We start from the raw sequence: 18,770 nt of genomic DNA on the forward strand, positions 1-18,770 counted from the left end.
CTCTATTCCATGATCCTATTCCCTGATCCCTATTCTCTGATCCCTATTCCATCATCCCTATCCCATGATCCCTATTCTCTGATCCCTATCCCATGATCCCTATTCCATGACCTATTCCATGATCCCGTGCAGGAACAGGCATGGGCATCAGGGGAATAACCTCACATTCAATAACTCTCCAAGTTGTTTTATTGAGAGTTTATTGAGGTGACTGCCTGCTTCTGGCTCTTGCCTGAGCTGAAGTTGTCCCCCTGTTCAGTTGAGCTGAGTTCCTGGGGAGCTGCACAGAGCTTTCTCCAGGTGCCCACAGGGGGGATTGATTCACTTCCAGTTGCAAGGAGCTTTATCTCCAGGTGGGTGTTTTTGGCTGAAGCAGCAGCTGCCCGGGAGGTGATCCTGCCTTTGCAGAGTCACAGTGACACAGCTTTAAACCCTGGGCTGGACAGGACGGGGAGAGCCAGCACTTCCTCCCCTAAAGCATTCAAAAGCAGTTTTAAATCGGATTAGGATTTAACAATCACTTCATGGTTTACTCACTGCAGGGAGGATCAAAGCCCAGGGAGGACTCTTCAGCTGTTTGCTTTTCCTTTATGTAGAAACTTCACCATGGCTGCCCTAAACCCCTCACTAAACACAATAAAAAAAAAAATCCCTTCTCAGAAAAAGCAAATTACTTAACCACTGCCTAAAATAAGGTGTTCATTATCTGGTGACACTTTTTTCCTCTATTTGCTGTTTTACTAAGCTCCCATTCTGAGGCAGTGCAGGGAGCAGTTCTGCATTCCCAGATCCAGCTGATTCTGGGAGATCCCAAAACTGGAATATGGATTTGCCTTGATGTGCTGTGTCATCACAGTGCCTGGGCAAAAAAAGCTTCAGCATTTTCTCTGTTCAATAACAGTGTGGTGTCTCAGGAGAGCAGGGACTGCTGCAGTGCTGCACAGATGCTGGAGGGACTTTTCCTTGCTATTTGGTGGAAAGGTTTCTAAAATCCTAGAGTTTTCCTGCTCAAGATGACCAGGGGGTTTATCCTTCTGGCAGAGGCTGAGGGCAGCAAGGTTTCCAAAAATAGTGATAATGGGAGAGGGAAAAGAGTTTTGTGGTTAAAATAAAGCACATGTCTATCCCTCTGTTGTAATACAGATTTGTCTGAAAGAAATCACCTTGGCACTTTGAATATGTGCATGTGGCAATTGGACACTTCATTTAGTGGTGGCTTGATGGCTGGACTCGATCTTGGAGGGCTTTTCCAACCTAAATGATTGCATGATTGTGGGCTGCACCCTGGGGTGCTGAGCCAGAGATGCCCATGATTTATCTGGAAGCTAATGCCTGTTTTCTCCTCCCCATGTAATGTGGTTTAGCTCAGAAAGGGAACTAAATGCAGAATGAGGATTAAACTGTGTAAGCCTGATGGATGTTTTGTAGGTGATGCTTTGCAGGAAAACATTACTTTGAAATTTTGGAGTAGAAAAGAACATTTTTCAGGCTTTTCAGACATAACATGTTGTGGAAGAGAAGCTTGGAGCAGATGTACTCATAGTTTATTCCATTTATCATATTAAATATAAAGAAAAGACAATTTCATCTCATTTACTGCTTTATTAGTTCAAATAAACAGCTTTTCTAATCAATGTGTATGGCAAACACAATGCTTCCATAATTGGCAGTGGTGGTTCCAAAAAGAATGAGACTGTCCTTGTTTATTGTCTGTAACAAGTCAGACAGTCAATACATTGGTCTAATCCAGCCCTTATCTCATGTTCACTTTAGCACAGGAAAAATTATAATCTTATTTTTGAATTTCAAAACACTTGAGGGTTGATTTTTTTTCCCCCATCCTTTTGAGAAAGCGCAGTTGGAAATGAGGAGAGCTGCACAGGAAATGGTCCCAAGGAGAATGGCTCAGCTACATCTAGGGGAGTCTTCTGCTCTTATTTATCTAGAGGTATTTATTGATTTTACCTTCCTTTGCAAAAATACTGATTTAATTTATGAGGTGATAGAAGAGGCTGGGAGAATAATTTTACCTCTAAGAGTGCAGAATTGTCCAACTAATTGCCCAGGAAAAAGAGAAAAGATCTGCTGATCTACCCCTGCAGATGTTTCTCATCTGGAATACAGACCAATTCCAGACATTTATTTTTTTGATTACTGTTTATTTTGATGCTTTATTACACGGCCATTGCCAGGAAGGAAATGGTGCTCAGAAATCCAGTAAGATGTTTTTTCTACTTTGGTACTATTTATTCAGTAACAATTTGGGGTTTAACCCCTTTCTCCCCCTTTTCTTTGCCTAACTGTGAGCTCTCACTTCCATCCTTCATTGGGAACAACAAAACACTCTGATTCTGGGCTGAGACCTGTCGCGGTTGTTCTTAAACTCCCTGAGATTTTATAGAGATATTAATGCTCATTTCGAGATTGGAACTAACAAGGACCTGTTGGCTCTTTTTGCCACCTAGTGCTTCTGTCCCTGCATTACTGTGTGTGAGGAGTGAGGAACCAAATGGTGCTGCAGCTCCTCAGCCAAACCCCTGCTTGGTTTGTCACAGGAGTTTCCTTGCACGAGTGGAATAAACTCAAACCTTCCCTGTTCTGCTCCAGAGCCACCAGAGGCCATGGAAAACCTTGGGTGTGCCGAGTGGGAGGAAACAAGGAGCTTGCTTCTTGCTTCTGGAGGCATTGTGGTCTGGATGTTAAACCTGGTGATCCTTCCTCCTGGAGGATGCTGAGCTGGCTGATGTTTTGTGAGTCTGATGGGATGTCCATGTCCCCACTGTGGACAGAGCTTCAAATCCCATGGCTGAGCACACAGAGCACCTCTGTCCTCTGGGCTGGCAGCAGCGATGCTCCAACACCCCTAAGCTGTGCTTCCACATGATTGAAAATGCCCGGAAAATTAAATATAGGCAAAGCCAACAATCCCATGACACTTTATTTCTGCAGATTTCTCCTGCAGCTGTTGGTGTGCCAAATCTGCCTGAGGCACTTGCACTTGCACACACAGGCAGCGTGATTTGCAGCTGAAGGTGATGCTGTGCATTATGGCTGGAAATGGGCAGAATCCCACCTGGCTCCAAGCTGGGTGTTTGCAGGAGCCCCTGGTGGGTTTGGGGGGTGTGTTGATGCTGGGGGATGTGCAGCCCCTCCTTTCCCTCAGCAAACCCCACAGCACAATGGAGCCGTTCTGCTCCAAACGGGAGCAGGAAGGTGGGTGGGTTAGGAAATATTTCATAGTAGGGATTTTTTTTTTCCCCACTGAGCCATGTCACATTCAAGTCCATTGCTTTATGGCCACATGCCTGTCCTACCCTGTGAGCAGCAGACCTGCTGCTGTCCATGTGTCCATCCATGTGTCCATCCGTGTGTCCATCCATGTGTCCATCCGTGTGTCCATCCGTGTATCCATCCGTGTGTCCATCCGTGTGTCCATCCATGTGTCCATCCATGTGTCCATCCATGTGTCCATCCCTGTGTCCATCCCTGTGTCCATCCGTGTGTCCATCCATGTGTCCGTGTGTCCATCCATGTGTCCATCCATGTGTCCGTGTGTCCATCCATGTGTCCATCCATGTGTCCATCCATGTGTCCATCCATGTGTCCATCCATGTGTCCAAGGCAGGGCTCTGGCCATGCTCAGAGTCACGAGGGGCAGTGCTTGGCAAGGCTCTGCAGTGCCCATGGCTACTGCAGCACTGAGGCTCCTGCAGTGGGTAACAGATTATCTCTTGGTCCCTGATGGCATCCAGACCTCCCAACCTTTCATAATCCACAAATGGAAAAGTGGCACTTAAAATGAATTTATTCAGGTGGGAGCGCTGTAAAACGTGAAAATAAGGCTTTTGACTTGCTGCACCTACACTTGAGTGTCAATGAAAAGCTTTTTATTTGGTTTCAGAGGCAGACTTGCAGAGGTCAATGAGCCTTGTGGTCTGGACCTGTGTGTTAGGGGAGGTGGATTGGAACAGAGCATGGACAGTGAGGAAGGGATTGGGAGCAGAGCTGCCCAGTGAAAGTCCAGCACACCCCTGGGCATCACAGTTTGCCTGGGGAAGGCTGGAAACGGGAGGGGAGAAATGAGAGAGACCAAACCCCAAATGAAATTCCTCTGGGATTAGTAAGTAAGTCTTTATTTGCACGCCACGATTTTGTGTCCCTGCTTTGTGCAGTGGGATCACCCGGTGCTCCCTGGCTGCTGCCTCCCTGCTGGGCAGCACAGGAGCATCTCCTGCCAGAGCTTCCAGCTCCCTTCAACCCACGGAGCTGTGGGTGGACAGAAGGGAGCAGGGAGCAGTGGTGGAGCAGCAGCAGCAGCTGCTGCTTGCCTTTGACCACTTCTTTGATTTGACACTGTCCTCAAACACAAGGTCATTTACAGCCTGCCCGGGGCTGCCAGACGAGGAAGTTACCTTGTGAAGGAAGGAACCAGCCCATGCTGTCTAAATATTGTCAATTGTGTGCTGAATGGAGGCCTCAGCCTGAGGAACCTCAATAGTAGCTCTTTGTGTCCCTGGCCGCCTCCTGCCAAAGTACTTTCCATAATTAGGAGTAAAACATATTTACATTCCTGCCGTCCTGCCGGCACACACCTGTACATGTGTGTGTGTTCATGGATGAGGTGCAAGCATTTATACTCCTGGGCTTGCAGAGTGAGTGTTGCTGCCTGGAGCCATGGGAATGCTGCAGCAACCGATGGAGATAACTGGGATGTGTGGGACAATCAGGGTTGTAACGGTGAGGGGAGAAGAAATCCGATGGATTCCCCCTCTGCCAAGCAGGAGCATAATCCCCAGATAGAGAGATACTGTATTTTGTCTGAATCGGAACGTCCGGGCTGAATGCTCCCTTTTAAAATTCATTGACGTTTGCATGGAAACCAGAAAAATGGGCTTAAGTCAAGAATGCAATAACCTCACTCAAAACTGCTCTCCATGGCAGGCACTCATCCGCTTCCAGCCGTTCTGCTCGCGGGAAGACAAACGGAGGAGAGAATCCTGTGGATGGCTGCATGGGAGCAGGGCTGGAATACACTGGGTGATGCACAACAGCTTTTCCAGGCACGTTTCTCCCCCTCCCTCCATGATAACTCGCAGCCAGACATTGATTAGTTCAGTTTGGGGGGAAAAAAGAGTGGTGCAGGACAACTGGATACTTGAGCAAAGAGATTCCTGAACGGAGTCCAAGGGAGAGCGGAGCAGTCACGTGGGGCTGGCGCCGTGCCTGCTTCCAGCTGCCGGGTTTCATTAGGAGACAGCCAAAATACATTAATTAGTCTTCTAACATGACTTCCCTGTGCAGGCAGTGCTGTGGCTTTCGCAGGGGCAGAGGAGATGGTCTGTACAGTGTGGGAGTGATGGCAGTGATGCAACCTCTCTGTCAGGATGTGCCGCCTGCCTGAGGCTTCCAGGAGTTCCCATGGGTGGTGGGATCATGCTGGGGAGAGCAGGGCAGAGGAGGCAGCCTGCTTTAGGTTTGGGATTTTCCCAAAGTTCAGCGTGGCTTCAGACCTAGGGCTGTTTCCAAGCTGGTTTGTGTAGGAGGTTGTAGCCAGGTGGGGTTTGGACTCTTCTGCTGAGAACAGGTGACAGGACAAGAGAAAGTGCCTGAAGTTATGCCTGGGTGGGTTTAGGATGGATATTGGGGAAAATGTCTTCCCTGAAAGAAGAGTGGAATCCCCATCCCTGCAGGGATTTAACAGCTGTGTAGATGTGACACTTGGGGACATGGATTAGTGGTGGCCTTGGCAGTTGGACTCGATGATCTTAGAGGGCTTTTCCAACCTGAACAATTCTGTGATTCCTTCTATGATTCTCTGTATGAAGTCTGATCTGACAGATCTCCCCAACAATGATTTCAGACAAATGCCCTAAAATGGCTCCTTTGGTGTTCCTCTTGCAGGGCAGCCAGAAGAGACACCCACAAATATACCAGGGTAATCCCTGCTCCTGTTGCAAAACTCCTTGTAAGAATTCTGCAGAAATGCAAGGAAAAAGTCGTGCTCAGTCTAATCATGAGTTTACTTTTTCTCCGGAAGCTTTCTGAGCTTTCAGGCACTTAATGGAAACACCAGTGCTCACACTTGGAGGGCAGGCTGGAAAGTTTGCGTGGGCTTGTGAGTGTGCCAGGGAGGCAATTTTTGTCCGTCAGAAACCTCTTTCCATTATGCTTTTGTCAGGCTTTGCCTCCGTAAAGGGGAATTTGGACTTTCCATGTCAAAGCCCTCTGCAAATGTTACCCAAGGCCTCTCGTCAGTGCTGCAGTTTGCTCAGGAACAGCTCCCAGTGCTTGCCCAGGAGTGGGGAAGGCAGTCCTAACACTCCTGCCCTTTGAGGGAAATGTCTGTTATTTGGGATTTTTCATTCTTTCCTCCCTTGGCGTTCACCATTTCGGATGCAGGCTCATGCTCCTGCTCTCTTTAACAGCCTGTTTTTCCTCTAACCACTTCCAGCTCCAAAACTTCTCCACATCTTCTCAGTGTAAATACACTTTGGCTTGCCCAGAGCAGGCTGGGGAGACAGTGGTGACCTTCAGCTGAGAGCAGAGCAGTTCTGTTTGACCTACTTTGCTGCAGAGTGGGTTTGGCCGTGGCAGGGCAGCTCTCCCTCCCTGCCCTCCTCTCAGGGAGATGCCCCATGTCAGTGGCAGAGGATGGAAACCTCAGGCCCTGAGCTTTGGGTGATGTTTGGGTAGCTGCTGCTGGGTTTTTCCGTAGTGCCAGCTTTTACATTTGCAGCTTTAGATGTTTGGATGTGCCTTTGAAAAATCCATCACAGGTCAGTAACACAAAATGCCTGTCACAAAATACTCATTTTTCATTCACTGCCCCATTTTTTTCCCTTTGCTTGTGCTCCTCAGAGCTGGCTGTGTGAAGGGAGCAGCTGCAGGAGGAGCCAAGCTGCCATGGAAGGTCAGGTTGGAGTAACCTGGGATAGTGGAAAGACTCCCTGCCCATGGCAAGGGGTAGAAAAGATGATTTTAAGGTCCTTTCCAACCCAAACCAGTCTGTGTTTCTATGATTCTAGGAGTCTATTTAGTGGGGATTATTTAATAAATGCACACTAGAGTTGCTTAGCTCTTTGGATTTGACCATTTTCTGCAGTACTGGTTTCTCAGGAGGGCTGAGGGGTGACCCCTCTGGAAGTACAATTGTCTTTTGTTAGAGGACATGTGTCTTTAAAATGAAGTTGTCTCCTTATCTCAAGTTTAAAGTACAAAATTCCCAGGTTGGAAGCAAGTTAAAATTTCCTGTTCCAGCTGCATCTGCATTCAGTCTTGGGAGCAGATACTTGGCTGTAATTTAAAAAAAAAAAAAAAAAAAGAGTAGAAATTGATATTGCAGGTAAGAAGAAGCAACTGAGGAAAAAATCCCTTCAAAAGCCCCTCAAGCAGTTTTCAGGATAATTTTCACTTATTTCTGAATAATTCCTACCACTGGTCACCCATTAAAAATCACAAACCCAAACTCAACCCCACGTCCCTGCTGATAAACGCTGTGGACTTGCTTGCAGCTTATCTAGTGCCTGAACATCTGTTTCTCCCTTGCTGAGAGGTTCCCTTGGATGAGTTAATGCAATTCCCTATGCAAAGGTTAAACAAAGTTGAGAGGCTCCGACCGGTGGCCTCGTGCCATGGGGGCCTGAGCTGCACAAACAGCTTCCCTGTGCTAATGTCCCTCTGGAATTCTGAAAGAAGCTCAGGAGGGGAAAAAAGTCACCCAGCCTAAGCCTGGGCTGCAGTGAGGTTGGGCTTGGTGATCTTAGAGGGCTTTTCCAGCTGTGATGATCCTTTGGTTTTGATCTTTCTCGATATTCCAATGTGGAAAGGGTGTTTAGAGAGGGCATTTTCCCTGGGTCTGAAGGGCTGGTGCTGCTTCCTTCTGCCTGGGCAGTGCCATCAGCTCCCAGTGGGATGGGCTGGGGAGCTGACTGCTCCTTCTTGGTGAACATGTTGTTAGTGTGCACAGGATTATTTACGTTTTTGATTATTTTTTACACTTTTTTGTGTTGGCAGCAGGACCTTTCCTGGCTGGAACAGCCCGAGGTGGGAAGGGCTGCAGGATGATGGCAGCAGACTGAGCCCTGGGGGCTGAGTGCCAGAGATGCTCCCAGTGACCCAGGGCTGTTCCCATGGGAATGTCACACACGGTGGGGGGATTGTCACACACCTGTCACCTCGTGGTGACATCAGGATGGCCTTTGGGATGAAGGATTCCCAGCCAGCTGCTCCTCTCCTCCATCCCCACCACCTCCCCTCGGAGGAGCAGGTTGGGTATAACCCCACCAGGTCCCCAAATCCCCCGTGGGGTTGTGCCTCTGTCCATGAGCTGCTCCCAAACACCACAGCCACACTTTTACTTCTGTGCCCTTCCCTTTCTGTCTCGGCTTTCGGCTCCTCTGGCTCCACATCCTGCAGGGCTGCACTTCACACGGGGAGCAGGAGCATCAAAGAGGAGATCCTGAATAAACCCCCACTTTATGACATCTCTTCAAAGTGCCTTTTTAAGAGTTCAAAGGACACGAGGAAAGGAGGGGATCAAAATCAAAGGAAGATTGGGGGGAGGGAAATTAAAGTCTCAGAGGAACTTTATGGCAAGTTTTCTGTAACACTTTCAATGCCAAAATCACAAGTGTTCCCAGCACTGACTCTTCCCTGGCCAGCAGATTCCCTATTCACCTGCACTGGTTTCAGGGCAGCTCAGCAGCTCTCGGTAGCTTCAGCCCCACACACAGATATGGAGCACTCACAGTTTTACTTTTTCATGCATTTTTTAGTAAGACCAAAACTTCCCATTCTGCTCCTCCAGGCTAGGGGGGAGATGTTTGTTCTGCACTGGTTGGAACTCCTGGGGCTGACAGCAGAGCTCACCTTTAATAAAAAGCTTTTTTTTTTTTTTTCCTTCACCAAACACATCTCTCTCTACTATCTTACTATCTTCTACTGCAGGACCACTATTTTGTCAATGTTTGGGAAATTTCCATTACTGCTGGGGGAAAGGGACTTCTCCTTCCAAATGGACTCTCAAAGCAAGACAAGAGAAGCAAAGCCTCTGTGTGAACATCCCAGGTAACAGCTAGAGACTCTGCTTTACAAGGAAGAAATGCAAATCAGAGAGGTATAAATTGCTTAATATTCAGCTAGCTCTCATAATTTTAACATTTTCCCCTTCTCCATGTCTGTTTCTAAACAGAATAGAAAAAAAGTGATGTACAGAGCAAGGGAAAGAAATCAGGCTGGTTTCAACTCAGGATTAAAGCCTTTATAACGTTGGACTGAGGTGAGCTGGAACCACATCCCTGCTGTGGGGAGCAGAATGGGGGTGAAGCTGGAAAGGACTGGGATGTACATTATGGATTTCCCAGGCTGTTGCAATTTGGGAAGCTTTCAGATTTGTGTCTTTAAATGGAAAGGCTGAGAGGACAAATTAATTATCTGAGACAAGAAAGGGGGTGTTGGTGGAGGGAGGGAAAGCTCCTGCTTGAAAGACCTGTGGGGTTTCCTTGGGGATCCTTGAGCTGTGCAGGAGAAACCCGAGGCTCCAGTTTGGTGCTGCCATGTTTAAACCACCAGTTAACAAATGCATTTCCTCTCTAGGGGAGCTGTTTCCTCATCCCACTGCTTTTCCAGAGTCCACAGAGCCAACTGGTGTGTGTTCCTGCAGGAGCTCTCATCTTTGTCCTGCCCAGGTGAGCTCACCTGCATGCTGTGCTTTTCCCACCAGTGCTTTGCAGGGCTGCTGCTCAGAGAATGGCACAAAACTCCTGCTGAACTCCCTTCTCATTAATTCATTCTTTTGTTTTTAATAAACTGAACTACACACCTTGCACTCCTGCTTTAGGCAGACATCCAAAAATAGTCCAGAGTGGTGCAAGTATGGGAGACAAAACTGGGCTGGGGTGCAGGTCTGGTGCTGGGCTGTGTGGGTGGTGGTCTGGAGGACACCTACTGCCAAGAAACAAATTAAATTCCTTGTTTTTCACCCAGAGAAGTCCCAGTTTCACTAATTACCACTGCAAAGGACGCCTCAAGGTGAAATTCAGTAAGAGCTTTATATACCTCAGCAAAAAGATGGTTTTAGTCACTGGTAACTGTAAGGGGGAATTTAAGGCATGTGGAGTAACTAATCAGATTGGAACTTGCCTTGGAGTCTGGGGCTGGGACCTGCAAGGTTTGTTTACAGGAGGGGATTTGCATGGAGGAGAGACCCTTTAATACCAGCTCTTTCCATTAATTGGTTTGAAGCTGGCCTGTCTCGATGAACAGATGGCTTTATTCCCTCCTGGTGCTGCAGGCCACGTGGGGGATTTGCTCTCCATCAGGCTGTGGGCAGTGGGGTCAGGCACAGAGTCCCATCCTGAGCCCTGCCAGGGCAGTGCCTGCTGGGGAAGGAGGACAGGGACTCCCTAACCCCATGGCTGCCGCTCTGCATCCCATAATAGCACAAAGGATGGGGCAGTGCTCAGGAGGTTATTCATGGCTTCCCGTGGGAATGGAGAGCCTGGTGATTTCCATCCACCTCAGCCAGGGCCCAGAAATAGAAAAGGGTTTTTTTGGGTTCCCGTGTGTCGCTCAGCCCCACGTCCAGCAGTGTGACACTGCACTGGGAATGCTGCTGGGGCTCGGATGTTCTTCCTGCTGGGGGAAACAGCAGTGAGTCAGCAGGGCTAAAGACGTCCATGGGTGATGTCAGTGCTTCCTCCTGGCTCTGGGACACGCAGTTCCTCCCCGCTGTCACTGCTGGTGACGTCTGACGTGGGGCATTTGGGCTGCAGGACAGAGCTGTTTGATCTTGGAGCACTTGGCCTTGGGGCATCTCCATGGCCTCCTCTGGACTCACTGCAGTAGCCCCAGGTCCCTCCTGTGCTGGGGACCCCAGAGTTGCACACAGTGCTCCAGTGTTCCACTCCTCACTGGAGTGGAAGAGAGGGAGGAATCACCTCCCCTGAGCTGTGCCCACCCTTCTTTTAGTGCAGCCCAGGCTGGCTTTCAAATAATGAAGGCTTGGTGCTCCACAGCCCAAAGCCCAGTGGGGCTTTCTCAAAATGGGAAGGTTGAAGAGATGTTAATTGGAGAGCCTTGGAGTGCTCCCTGGTGCAGGTGGCCTCAGTTCCATGTCTGTGCTGGGCCTAGCTTTATTTTATTTTTGTGAGTGTTGCTAAGAGATGATTCCCCCTGAAAGCTGCAGGACCTCCACAGATGCAAACTTGGTTGAGAAGGGAGGGAGGTTCCCTGAAACCCAAAGGGCAGACGAGAATCTGTTTGGGAATCCTCAGCCAGCTCCTCACAGGCACTCCCAGAGAAGCAGTGCTGGGCACAGGATATGGCTGTTTCCCAGGAAGATCCCAGAGTGTGGCACCTCCTGGCACTGCTTGCAGTGTCCTTTCCTAATGAAACTGTTTTTCTGTGCTTTTCTTAGGCTGCAAATGGTTATGCAAATTCCTAAATATTTTCCTACTTCCCTTTTCAGATGTCTAACATTATGTATTATTTTCTGATACTTACCTAACCCGGGAAATCTGTTTTCCATCTCACTTCAGCCAAGGTTTTCTTTTTAACCAATCCTTCCCAGTATTTTCCTTTAACACTTCTGGTTTGCTGAGTGAACTTTGCAGTGTGAGGGTAAATGAAAGTGAAAATGTATTGCTTGTCACACACTGGCTGTTTAGAGAGGGTTTGGGGCTTTTTTTCCCCTCTGGATTTGAAGAGGGAGATATAAATCATTGATTTAAAACCAGGGTAATTTAACAAGATTATAGGAGAGGGAAAATCCACTTCCTCCCCAAAGGAACAGTCTCTTAGGTCTCTCCACCTACACAAGCCATATGCATCCTCCGAGCTGCCCGAGATCCTCTTTTGTGTTTTTCTGGCAGGACTGTGGTGTACTAATTACAGTCCATATGCAAAGCTTTCTTGGTGGGTCTTTTAATTACTGTGTAATTGGTCAGAGAGTTACCATCCCTCAGCCCCCAGCCTGCTCTCCCTGTGCTTGGAAAGTCCCAGACCTGCAGGAATATTCAAAGCTCAGAATCCCAGACCAGAGGGATGTGATCAGGGATTGCCTTTTTGTGCCATTTCCCTTTTCAGCAAACTTGAGCAAACTGTGCTTTTCCTTGCTGGGAATGAAGCTCTGGGGTGGGGAGAGCAGAGGATTTGTGCAGCACTGTGGGTGGGATGCTGCATCCCAAGGGCTGCAGAGGGGTGGAGAGAGGGATGGCGAAGGGAATGCTGATCCCTGGCTGGAATTCTGGTGTCCAGTTGTGGGCAGCCTTTGTGCTGACCCAGGGAGGGCTTGGGGTGACAGAGCTCCTCACCCTGAGTGCTGCAACACCCAAACCTCGGGCAGTGATTGGGCTTGGTGACACCATCCAAATTCACCTGGTCCTTGCCATGATGTTCTCCCTTCTCCCGAGGGCTGGTGGCTCCCAGCTTTTACCCAGGGCAGGATTAGAGGTTGTGTCTGTGTTTCTGAGGCCAAACACTGATTTCTAGAAACAGCTCCAGCTCCAGCTCTCAGGGCACTGCCACACCTGGGCAGGTATTGCACGAAATACCCTCAAAATAACAGATATCCTGCTCTTGTTATTCCCGTTCTTGTCAGGAGTCAGGATTCTCCCCAGGCACAGGGACCGGAGGCAAGAGATGTTTTTAATGGATGTAGCAAACCACACACAGCCCTTTGATTCTGGGAGCTGGAACTCAAAGCCCAGCTCTTGTAGCAAACATGGGCGTCACTTGGCTTGTCAGTTCAGCAGGAACATGTCACCAAAAGAGGTGTCCTGGAGCCTGCTGAGCTCCCACTGGCAGGACAGGCTTCCAGTAATGAATTTCCAATGAAATGTTTTTCTAATTATAGCAAATTATTTTTACAAACATTTTCCTGGGAAGAGAGTCTGAAACTGGAGCCAGAAAGGAGAAGACTGAAATTTAGGCAGTGCCTGAAAAAAAAATTAAAGATGGATTGCATGCAAATTGGCTTTTATTATCAGGCCAACCTGTAGACTTCAAATTAATGTGCTTTAGGGAGCTTCATTCCAGTGGGAGCAGTTTGTGTTGTTGAAAAATTAGAATGGCTTAGCACAGTGCCAGCAAACCCAGCTCTTCCCTTCCCTCTCCCCACACAGCCCTGGGACACCCCAGTGGCACTGGAGAAGGGTGGGTGGCAGAGGGGTGGTGGCAGATGTGACAGCCAGCAGCAGCTCACCAGCAACGCTGGTACAACCTGAGCAGAATCTCACATCCAACAGCCCCAGATGCAAATTATTTCATTTTTATTCTCCTCTCTAAATGTTGCAGTGAATTTCTATTCTTTTTCCAGAGCAGAACCACCTTCCAATTGCAAATGCTATCAGTTTTGGGGGAAAAGAGAAGTGTGACCAGCCATCCCTGATGTCCCATTCCCTACAAACATGAAGGCAGAGGGTGCTTGTGCTGTGGAGTTGGTTCAGCTCTGGCAGGCTCAGTGCTCCCTGCTGTCTTTTCCAGGAGGGATTCCCACTGGAAGCACAGGGGCTGGCAGTACCATGGTGTTTGGGATCTTGCCTGGCTTCCCATGGCTCTTGAGCTCAGCTGGGGAATTTAATTAGAAGTCAACCACGGAAAAATCCATAACACTTACATAGAGGTGGTGTAGGCTGTGTGAACTGAGGGATAATCTTAATGCAAACCTGAATGTAGGTTATTGTTCATCAGAAAGGAGTTGGCTGATTATTTCTAAAGCCATAAAAAAAGAGGAAAAGGTACAGCCAGAGTGTGTAGAGCCAAAACCCCACGCAGGGCACTGACCCTGGGCAGAGGGAAGATGTGGTGCCATGGATGGTTCTGCTCAAGGGCTGTGCTGGGGCTTGTGGTGTGGCCTGTTGGCACCCCGAGAGCAAAGGTGTGCTTTGGAATAACGCAGGTGATGGATATTGTGCTCATTTGCTGGATGAGGAATTTGACACCAAACCCTCGCGGGTGGCAAATGCTCATCTGGAAGGCCACGGTGCCCGCGGGCTCTGCCTGTGGTGGCTCCAACCAGAGCACCTAAGGGTTAAAGATGGGCAGCATCCCTGCCCCCCAGGAAAGGTAATTCCCCCCATCCATTTAGCAGGGAAAGAATTTGCCATTGAGCAGATAGGGCTGGTTCAGGAGAGCCCTTCAGCCCCCAACAATATCGCATTACCGCGGCGCATAAAGAGCGGGAGCCGTTTCCGCTGGCGGGGCCATAATGGAGGTATCTCTTTACAAAGCCCCCACTTCAGGCCAGCTGAATGCCTCTGCCGAGCCTCCGAAATCCCGCAGCCCTAATCCCTTTAGCAACAAAGATCTGTTTCTTTGCTTAGCATGAAGTAGACCTCAGAGGCCGGTGTGTGCCTTGGCCTGTAGGCCAAAAGCCTCCTGTTTACAATTTCCCTATTCCTGTTTTTAATGTTGTTCTGAGAGCAGCCACAAAGGGCCGGTTTTGTCCAGCAGGAACAAGGGAGCTATTAGAGAGGGACGGAGGAAGGAAGGAAGGGAGATCCAAAAGGAGCAGCCCAGGAGGGATTAGCATACACAGCTGTTCCCTCAGGGACAGGAGCTTTATGCTTTTTATAATTTCCCTCTCATTTACATTTTTTAATATCTGGTTTCCTTGTTTCCAGCCCCCCTTCCCCCTGCATCTCCAGGACCATCTGCCCATTTTATTGGATTTTTTTTGTTTTTCAGGCAGGCGCATCCAGCCCGGGGTGTTCACTGGATCCAGCTTAAATCCTGCAATCCCTGTCAGCCGTGGGTTTGCTCACCCTAAGTCCTCTCCCTTGCCTGGCTCCTTTTGTACCATGACCCATCCAGCCCCACCACCCATCCCTGGTGCAGTGGGAAGGCAATGCTGAGCATCCCTGGATCAGGATGCCCAAGGCGGAGGGTTTCCATCCCTGAATGCACATTGTTCTTGGCTCTGCCAAGGCCAGAGGGGAGAATAGCTGAGCTGTTTACAATATTGTTTCATAGACTGCTCAAAAGCAGTGCCTGTTTTCCAGAAGTGCAATGAAACATTTATGAGTTCGGGACGTGGTGCAGCTCCGGAGCTCTGCGGGGGACAAGGGACAGTCAGGGTTTTTGATGTGCACATCCCAGTTATGTGGGCTGCTGGCAAAGGAATTAGCAGGACACATCTATCTTGTTTTCATTCCCCTTTTCCAAGGTGGTGATCCCTCAAGTAGCCTGGTATGGGGGTGAGCAGAGCTGGACACATCCCAGCTCCAGGATGTGCTGGGCAGGAGCTGGGGAGGTGCTGCACTGCTCTGCTCCCCAGCTTTGCCTCTCATCAGCTCTTTATTTCTATATGGTACATAAACCTTCATATAAAGCTATGGAGCTGCAGAAATCCTTTGGAAGTGCTCCTAAAATATGTGGATCTAGCCCTCAAGGACATGGTTTGGTGGTGAAGGTGGTGGTGGTGAAGGACTGATGGTTGGATCTGGTCTTAGAGGTCTTTTCCAACCTTAACCATTCCATGATTCTAAGTGATTCTGTGACTTATGTCAGTAAAGAAATAGACAAAGTAAAGCTGAATTCTAGGATTCTAGGATTGTAGAATTCTAGGATTCTAGACCTTTGCTAATCCATGTTAAGCACCTGCAATCTGGACATTTGTTGGAAAGAAATGAATAGCATGGCAGGTTTTTCCCTCTGCGCAGAGGAGACGTCATTTATCTGTCCTTGTACAGCTCCCTTTTGGTTATTTTGCAGCCTTTTTCTCATGTGGAAGTTACAGCAGCTCCTTCCAAATAATGACCTGTTCTTGTCCCAACACAGGATCACTCCAAAGCTCATTAAGGCTATTAAATATATCTATCTATATCTATATATCTATATCTATATCTATATCTATATCTAATCTATATCTATATATCTATCTATATCTATATATATATCTCTATATTAGGCAAATAGACACTCTAACCAGAATTGTACCCTGGCTGTAGCTAACTGCAGGGATAAATCAGAATTTGAATTTTGCTGTGATATCTGTGAATGTTTCCCTGTATCTCTGGCATAAGGGGTCCCATTGTACCTATCAAGTATATTGTACATCAAGGATGTCTCTGCTTTTACATGGTTTTGTTTACATTTCTCAGGATTTAATATTTGAGGTTCCTTCTAGGGATGTATCAAAGGAAAAGATGGATTTGAGCTCCATTCAGAAAGTTTTCACATATTCAGAATGACTTAGTGCTTATAAAAGTAATTTGGTTCTGCGGAAGATGTTTAATGAATCTCCTGGAAATGGGGGTTTTGTCCCATTGAGCAGAGCCTGGGCTGGGAGTGGGACCTGAGCAGGGCTGTGGTTTTACATCCTCCCCACTCACCCAGGGACATCCAGCCTAAACCCTTCCTTCCTGCCCAAAGTGGAATTATCATCAACTCCTAACTAGTTTTCAAGAAGATTTTTTTTTTTTTTGGTAGGCTGTGGAGTTCTTCCAAGAATTTTTCAATTTTTACAAATGAAAATATAAGCTCAGCCAGATGCCAGGTAAAATGTAGCTCCTTTATACCAGCCAGCCCAGGCACCACGGGCTCAGCATCACAACCTCTAAAGCAGCTTTTCTAGAACAAGCTGGGAGAACACTTTCTAAAAAGCCACAATTGCAGCTGCTCTCATTACTTATAACATCCTTGATGGAGAGGAACTTAAAAATAATTCTTAAGGAACTTAAACTTCAACAGCCCCCAGTAGATTTAGTTTATGTGCAGTGCAGACTTCCCTGGTGGAATTACAGACTCGGGATGGTGATTACAGTGTTGATGATAATGTACATTTTCTAAATCATTACTTGTGTAAGAATAAAATAAAATAAAAGGAGTGAAGCCTTTTGTTTCACTTTTTTCCTGCAGATGAATGGGTCAGGGATTTAGCCACTTGTTTCTAAAATCAGACACACATTTGTGTGTTGTCGCCACAAATTTATTAAACTAACAAGTTGAATACATATGTAAAATGCATTTGGACACACTGTATTTCAAATCAATAGAATAATTTGAGTTGTCAGCTTTGTAGATGCCTAATTACATGTTACTTCCTGGATTTTTATAATATTCCAAGCTAGTATTTAATTAAAACTGGGGCTTGGGATCCAGTTTCTTTAGGGTTTTGTGTATGGAAACCTGGACCCTAATTTTGATATTTTCATTAATATCTTGCAGCCCTTCTAACTCCATACCCATCCTCTGCTCCAAGGCTGGCTTGAGGGTGTAGAGTAGGATTTTGGTCCTGTTGAACTCAAGAGATCAAACCAGCATTAAATCCAATTTATTTTAGTAGAACCAACAAAGATTTTGCAGCAACACTGTCAGGACACCTCAGTCTCGATGGAACAATATTTTTTCAGCAGTGGATCCTGACACCCACACATGGGACTGGTGTCCTGGGGTGGGTTTGCTTTAGGACTGACTCGGGAAGTTTGCCCGTAGGAAATGAATGAATAATTCAATAATTTGTAGCTGGTTGCAGAGCTGGAGCACCTCCACACTCTGGCCAGGGTTTGGAAAGTTGACGAGCAGATGGAATGTTGGGCTGTGTCCTCTTTCATCCCTTTTAAAATTCCCCCATAGCTCTGGGAAGCTGTGGGCATTTGGGAAAGGATGGTGACTCTGTCCTGGTGTCCTGTGTTCCCTGAGTGGGATGTCTGTATGAGCAGGACCAGTAAGGATGGGGAGCTGGGCTGTGCCATGGCTCTGGGCACCACAGCCACAGAGGAGAGGCTTCCTCCTTTCGGTGTGTGTTTGCCAAGACAGCCTGGAGGAGAAAACAGAGCAGGGAATCAAATAGAAAATCCGGATGTTTGGTGGAGGAGGGAAAGCTGGGGAGTGGAGTGAAGGCAGCCTGGAAAACCATGGGGTGTTGCATAGGCTGGGAGGGGAAAGGGGGGTGACAAGGTCTGGGACAGTGCCAGAGAACAGGAGGAGGCAGAGACCGTGCAAAGCAGCTGGGAAGGAGCCTTCTTTGCAGGAGGAAATGTTATTATTAGTGCTCAGTTTCCTGGACAAAAGATTCTTGTCTATTTAAATACTTCAGCTTCACGGTGCTGCAGTTCTCCAGACACAATCAAATCTGCCTTTTCTCCCTGCCATTGTCATTTCCCCCTTGCAGCAGGTGGTTTGGGCTCCTGTGCTCTGGAGTGGGACATGGCAGGCTGCTCTGGGGGTTTGGACAGGGAGGACATCCAGGGGGACAGGGGGTTTGTCCCTTGTGCCTTTGGAGATGCTGCTCCTCCATAGCAGGGCAGATGCTCCTGGTACAGAGATGAGATCTATTAGATCTGAATAAAATTGGCCAAAGCATAAAAATGCATTAAAAAGTTAAACATCTTGATAGAAACCGAACTTAAGAAACTTCCTGGGCTATCCTCAGGCTTCCTCAGCCAACCATGGCAGGTTTTAAGCACCAGCAGCAAAATGCAGAAACTCACTAATGCCAAATAATTGCAGCTAATAGATAATTGGAATTATTCTTTCCATCCAGGGATGCGCAAAGAGCACAGAGGGGTTGGAGTTGCTGTTGTGAGGGGAAGAGATCCAGGTTCTGTGCAAGGTGATGCTCCACATCTGAGCCAATTCCAGATCATTTCATGTGACAGGTGAGAAATACATTTTCTATCTGTCTAGGAATGTTAAAATCTGACAGCAATAGTATGGAATTTTCTTTGTAGAACCCTGGGGTTTTTTCCTGTATTCAGGTAGCTTGAGTTTAATATCAGATCTATCCCTATAATGATAAAAATGGGACTTTTATTCCATAAAAAGATGGG

General features: G+C 47.7%; 1 long non-coding RNA gene across 4 annotated transcripts in view; it reads left to right on the top strand.

The window, feature by feature from the left end:
• Positions 1-18,770, top strand: part of LOC146431442 (uncharacterized) — a 51,708-nt gene that overhangs the window by 12,401 nt on the left and 20,537 nt on the right. For 3 of the 4 annotated variants that reach the window (XR_014854974.1, XR_014854976.1, XR_014854977.1), the window contains exons 2-3: positions 8,947-9,066; positions 9,191-9,686. This is a non-coding gene — a long non-coding RNA (uncharacterized LOC146431442). The remainder of the gene's footprint in view (positions 1-8,946; positions 9,067-9,190; positions 9,687-18,770) is intronic. The other variant, XR_014854975.1, reaches the window with a different exon arrangement.

This window comes from Lichenostomus cassidix, chromosome 13, assembly GCF_008360975.1.
Source record: "Lichenostomus cassidix isolate B80296 chromosome 13, HeHo_3.0, whole genome shotgun sequence".
In the NCBI taxonomy this organism is placed as follows: Eukaryota; Metazoa; Chordata; class Aves; order Passeriformes; family Meliphagidae; genus Lichenostomus; species Lichenostomus cassidix.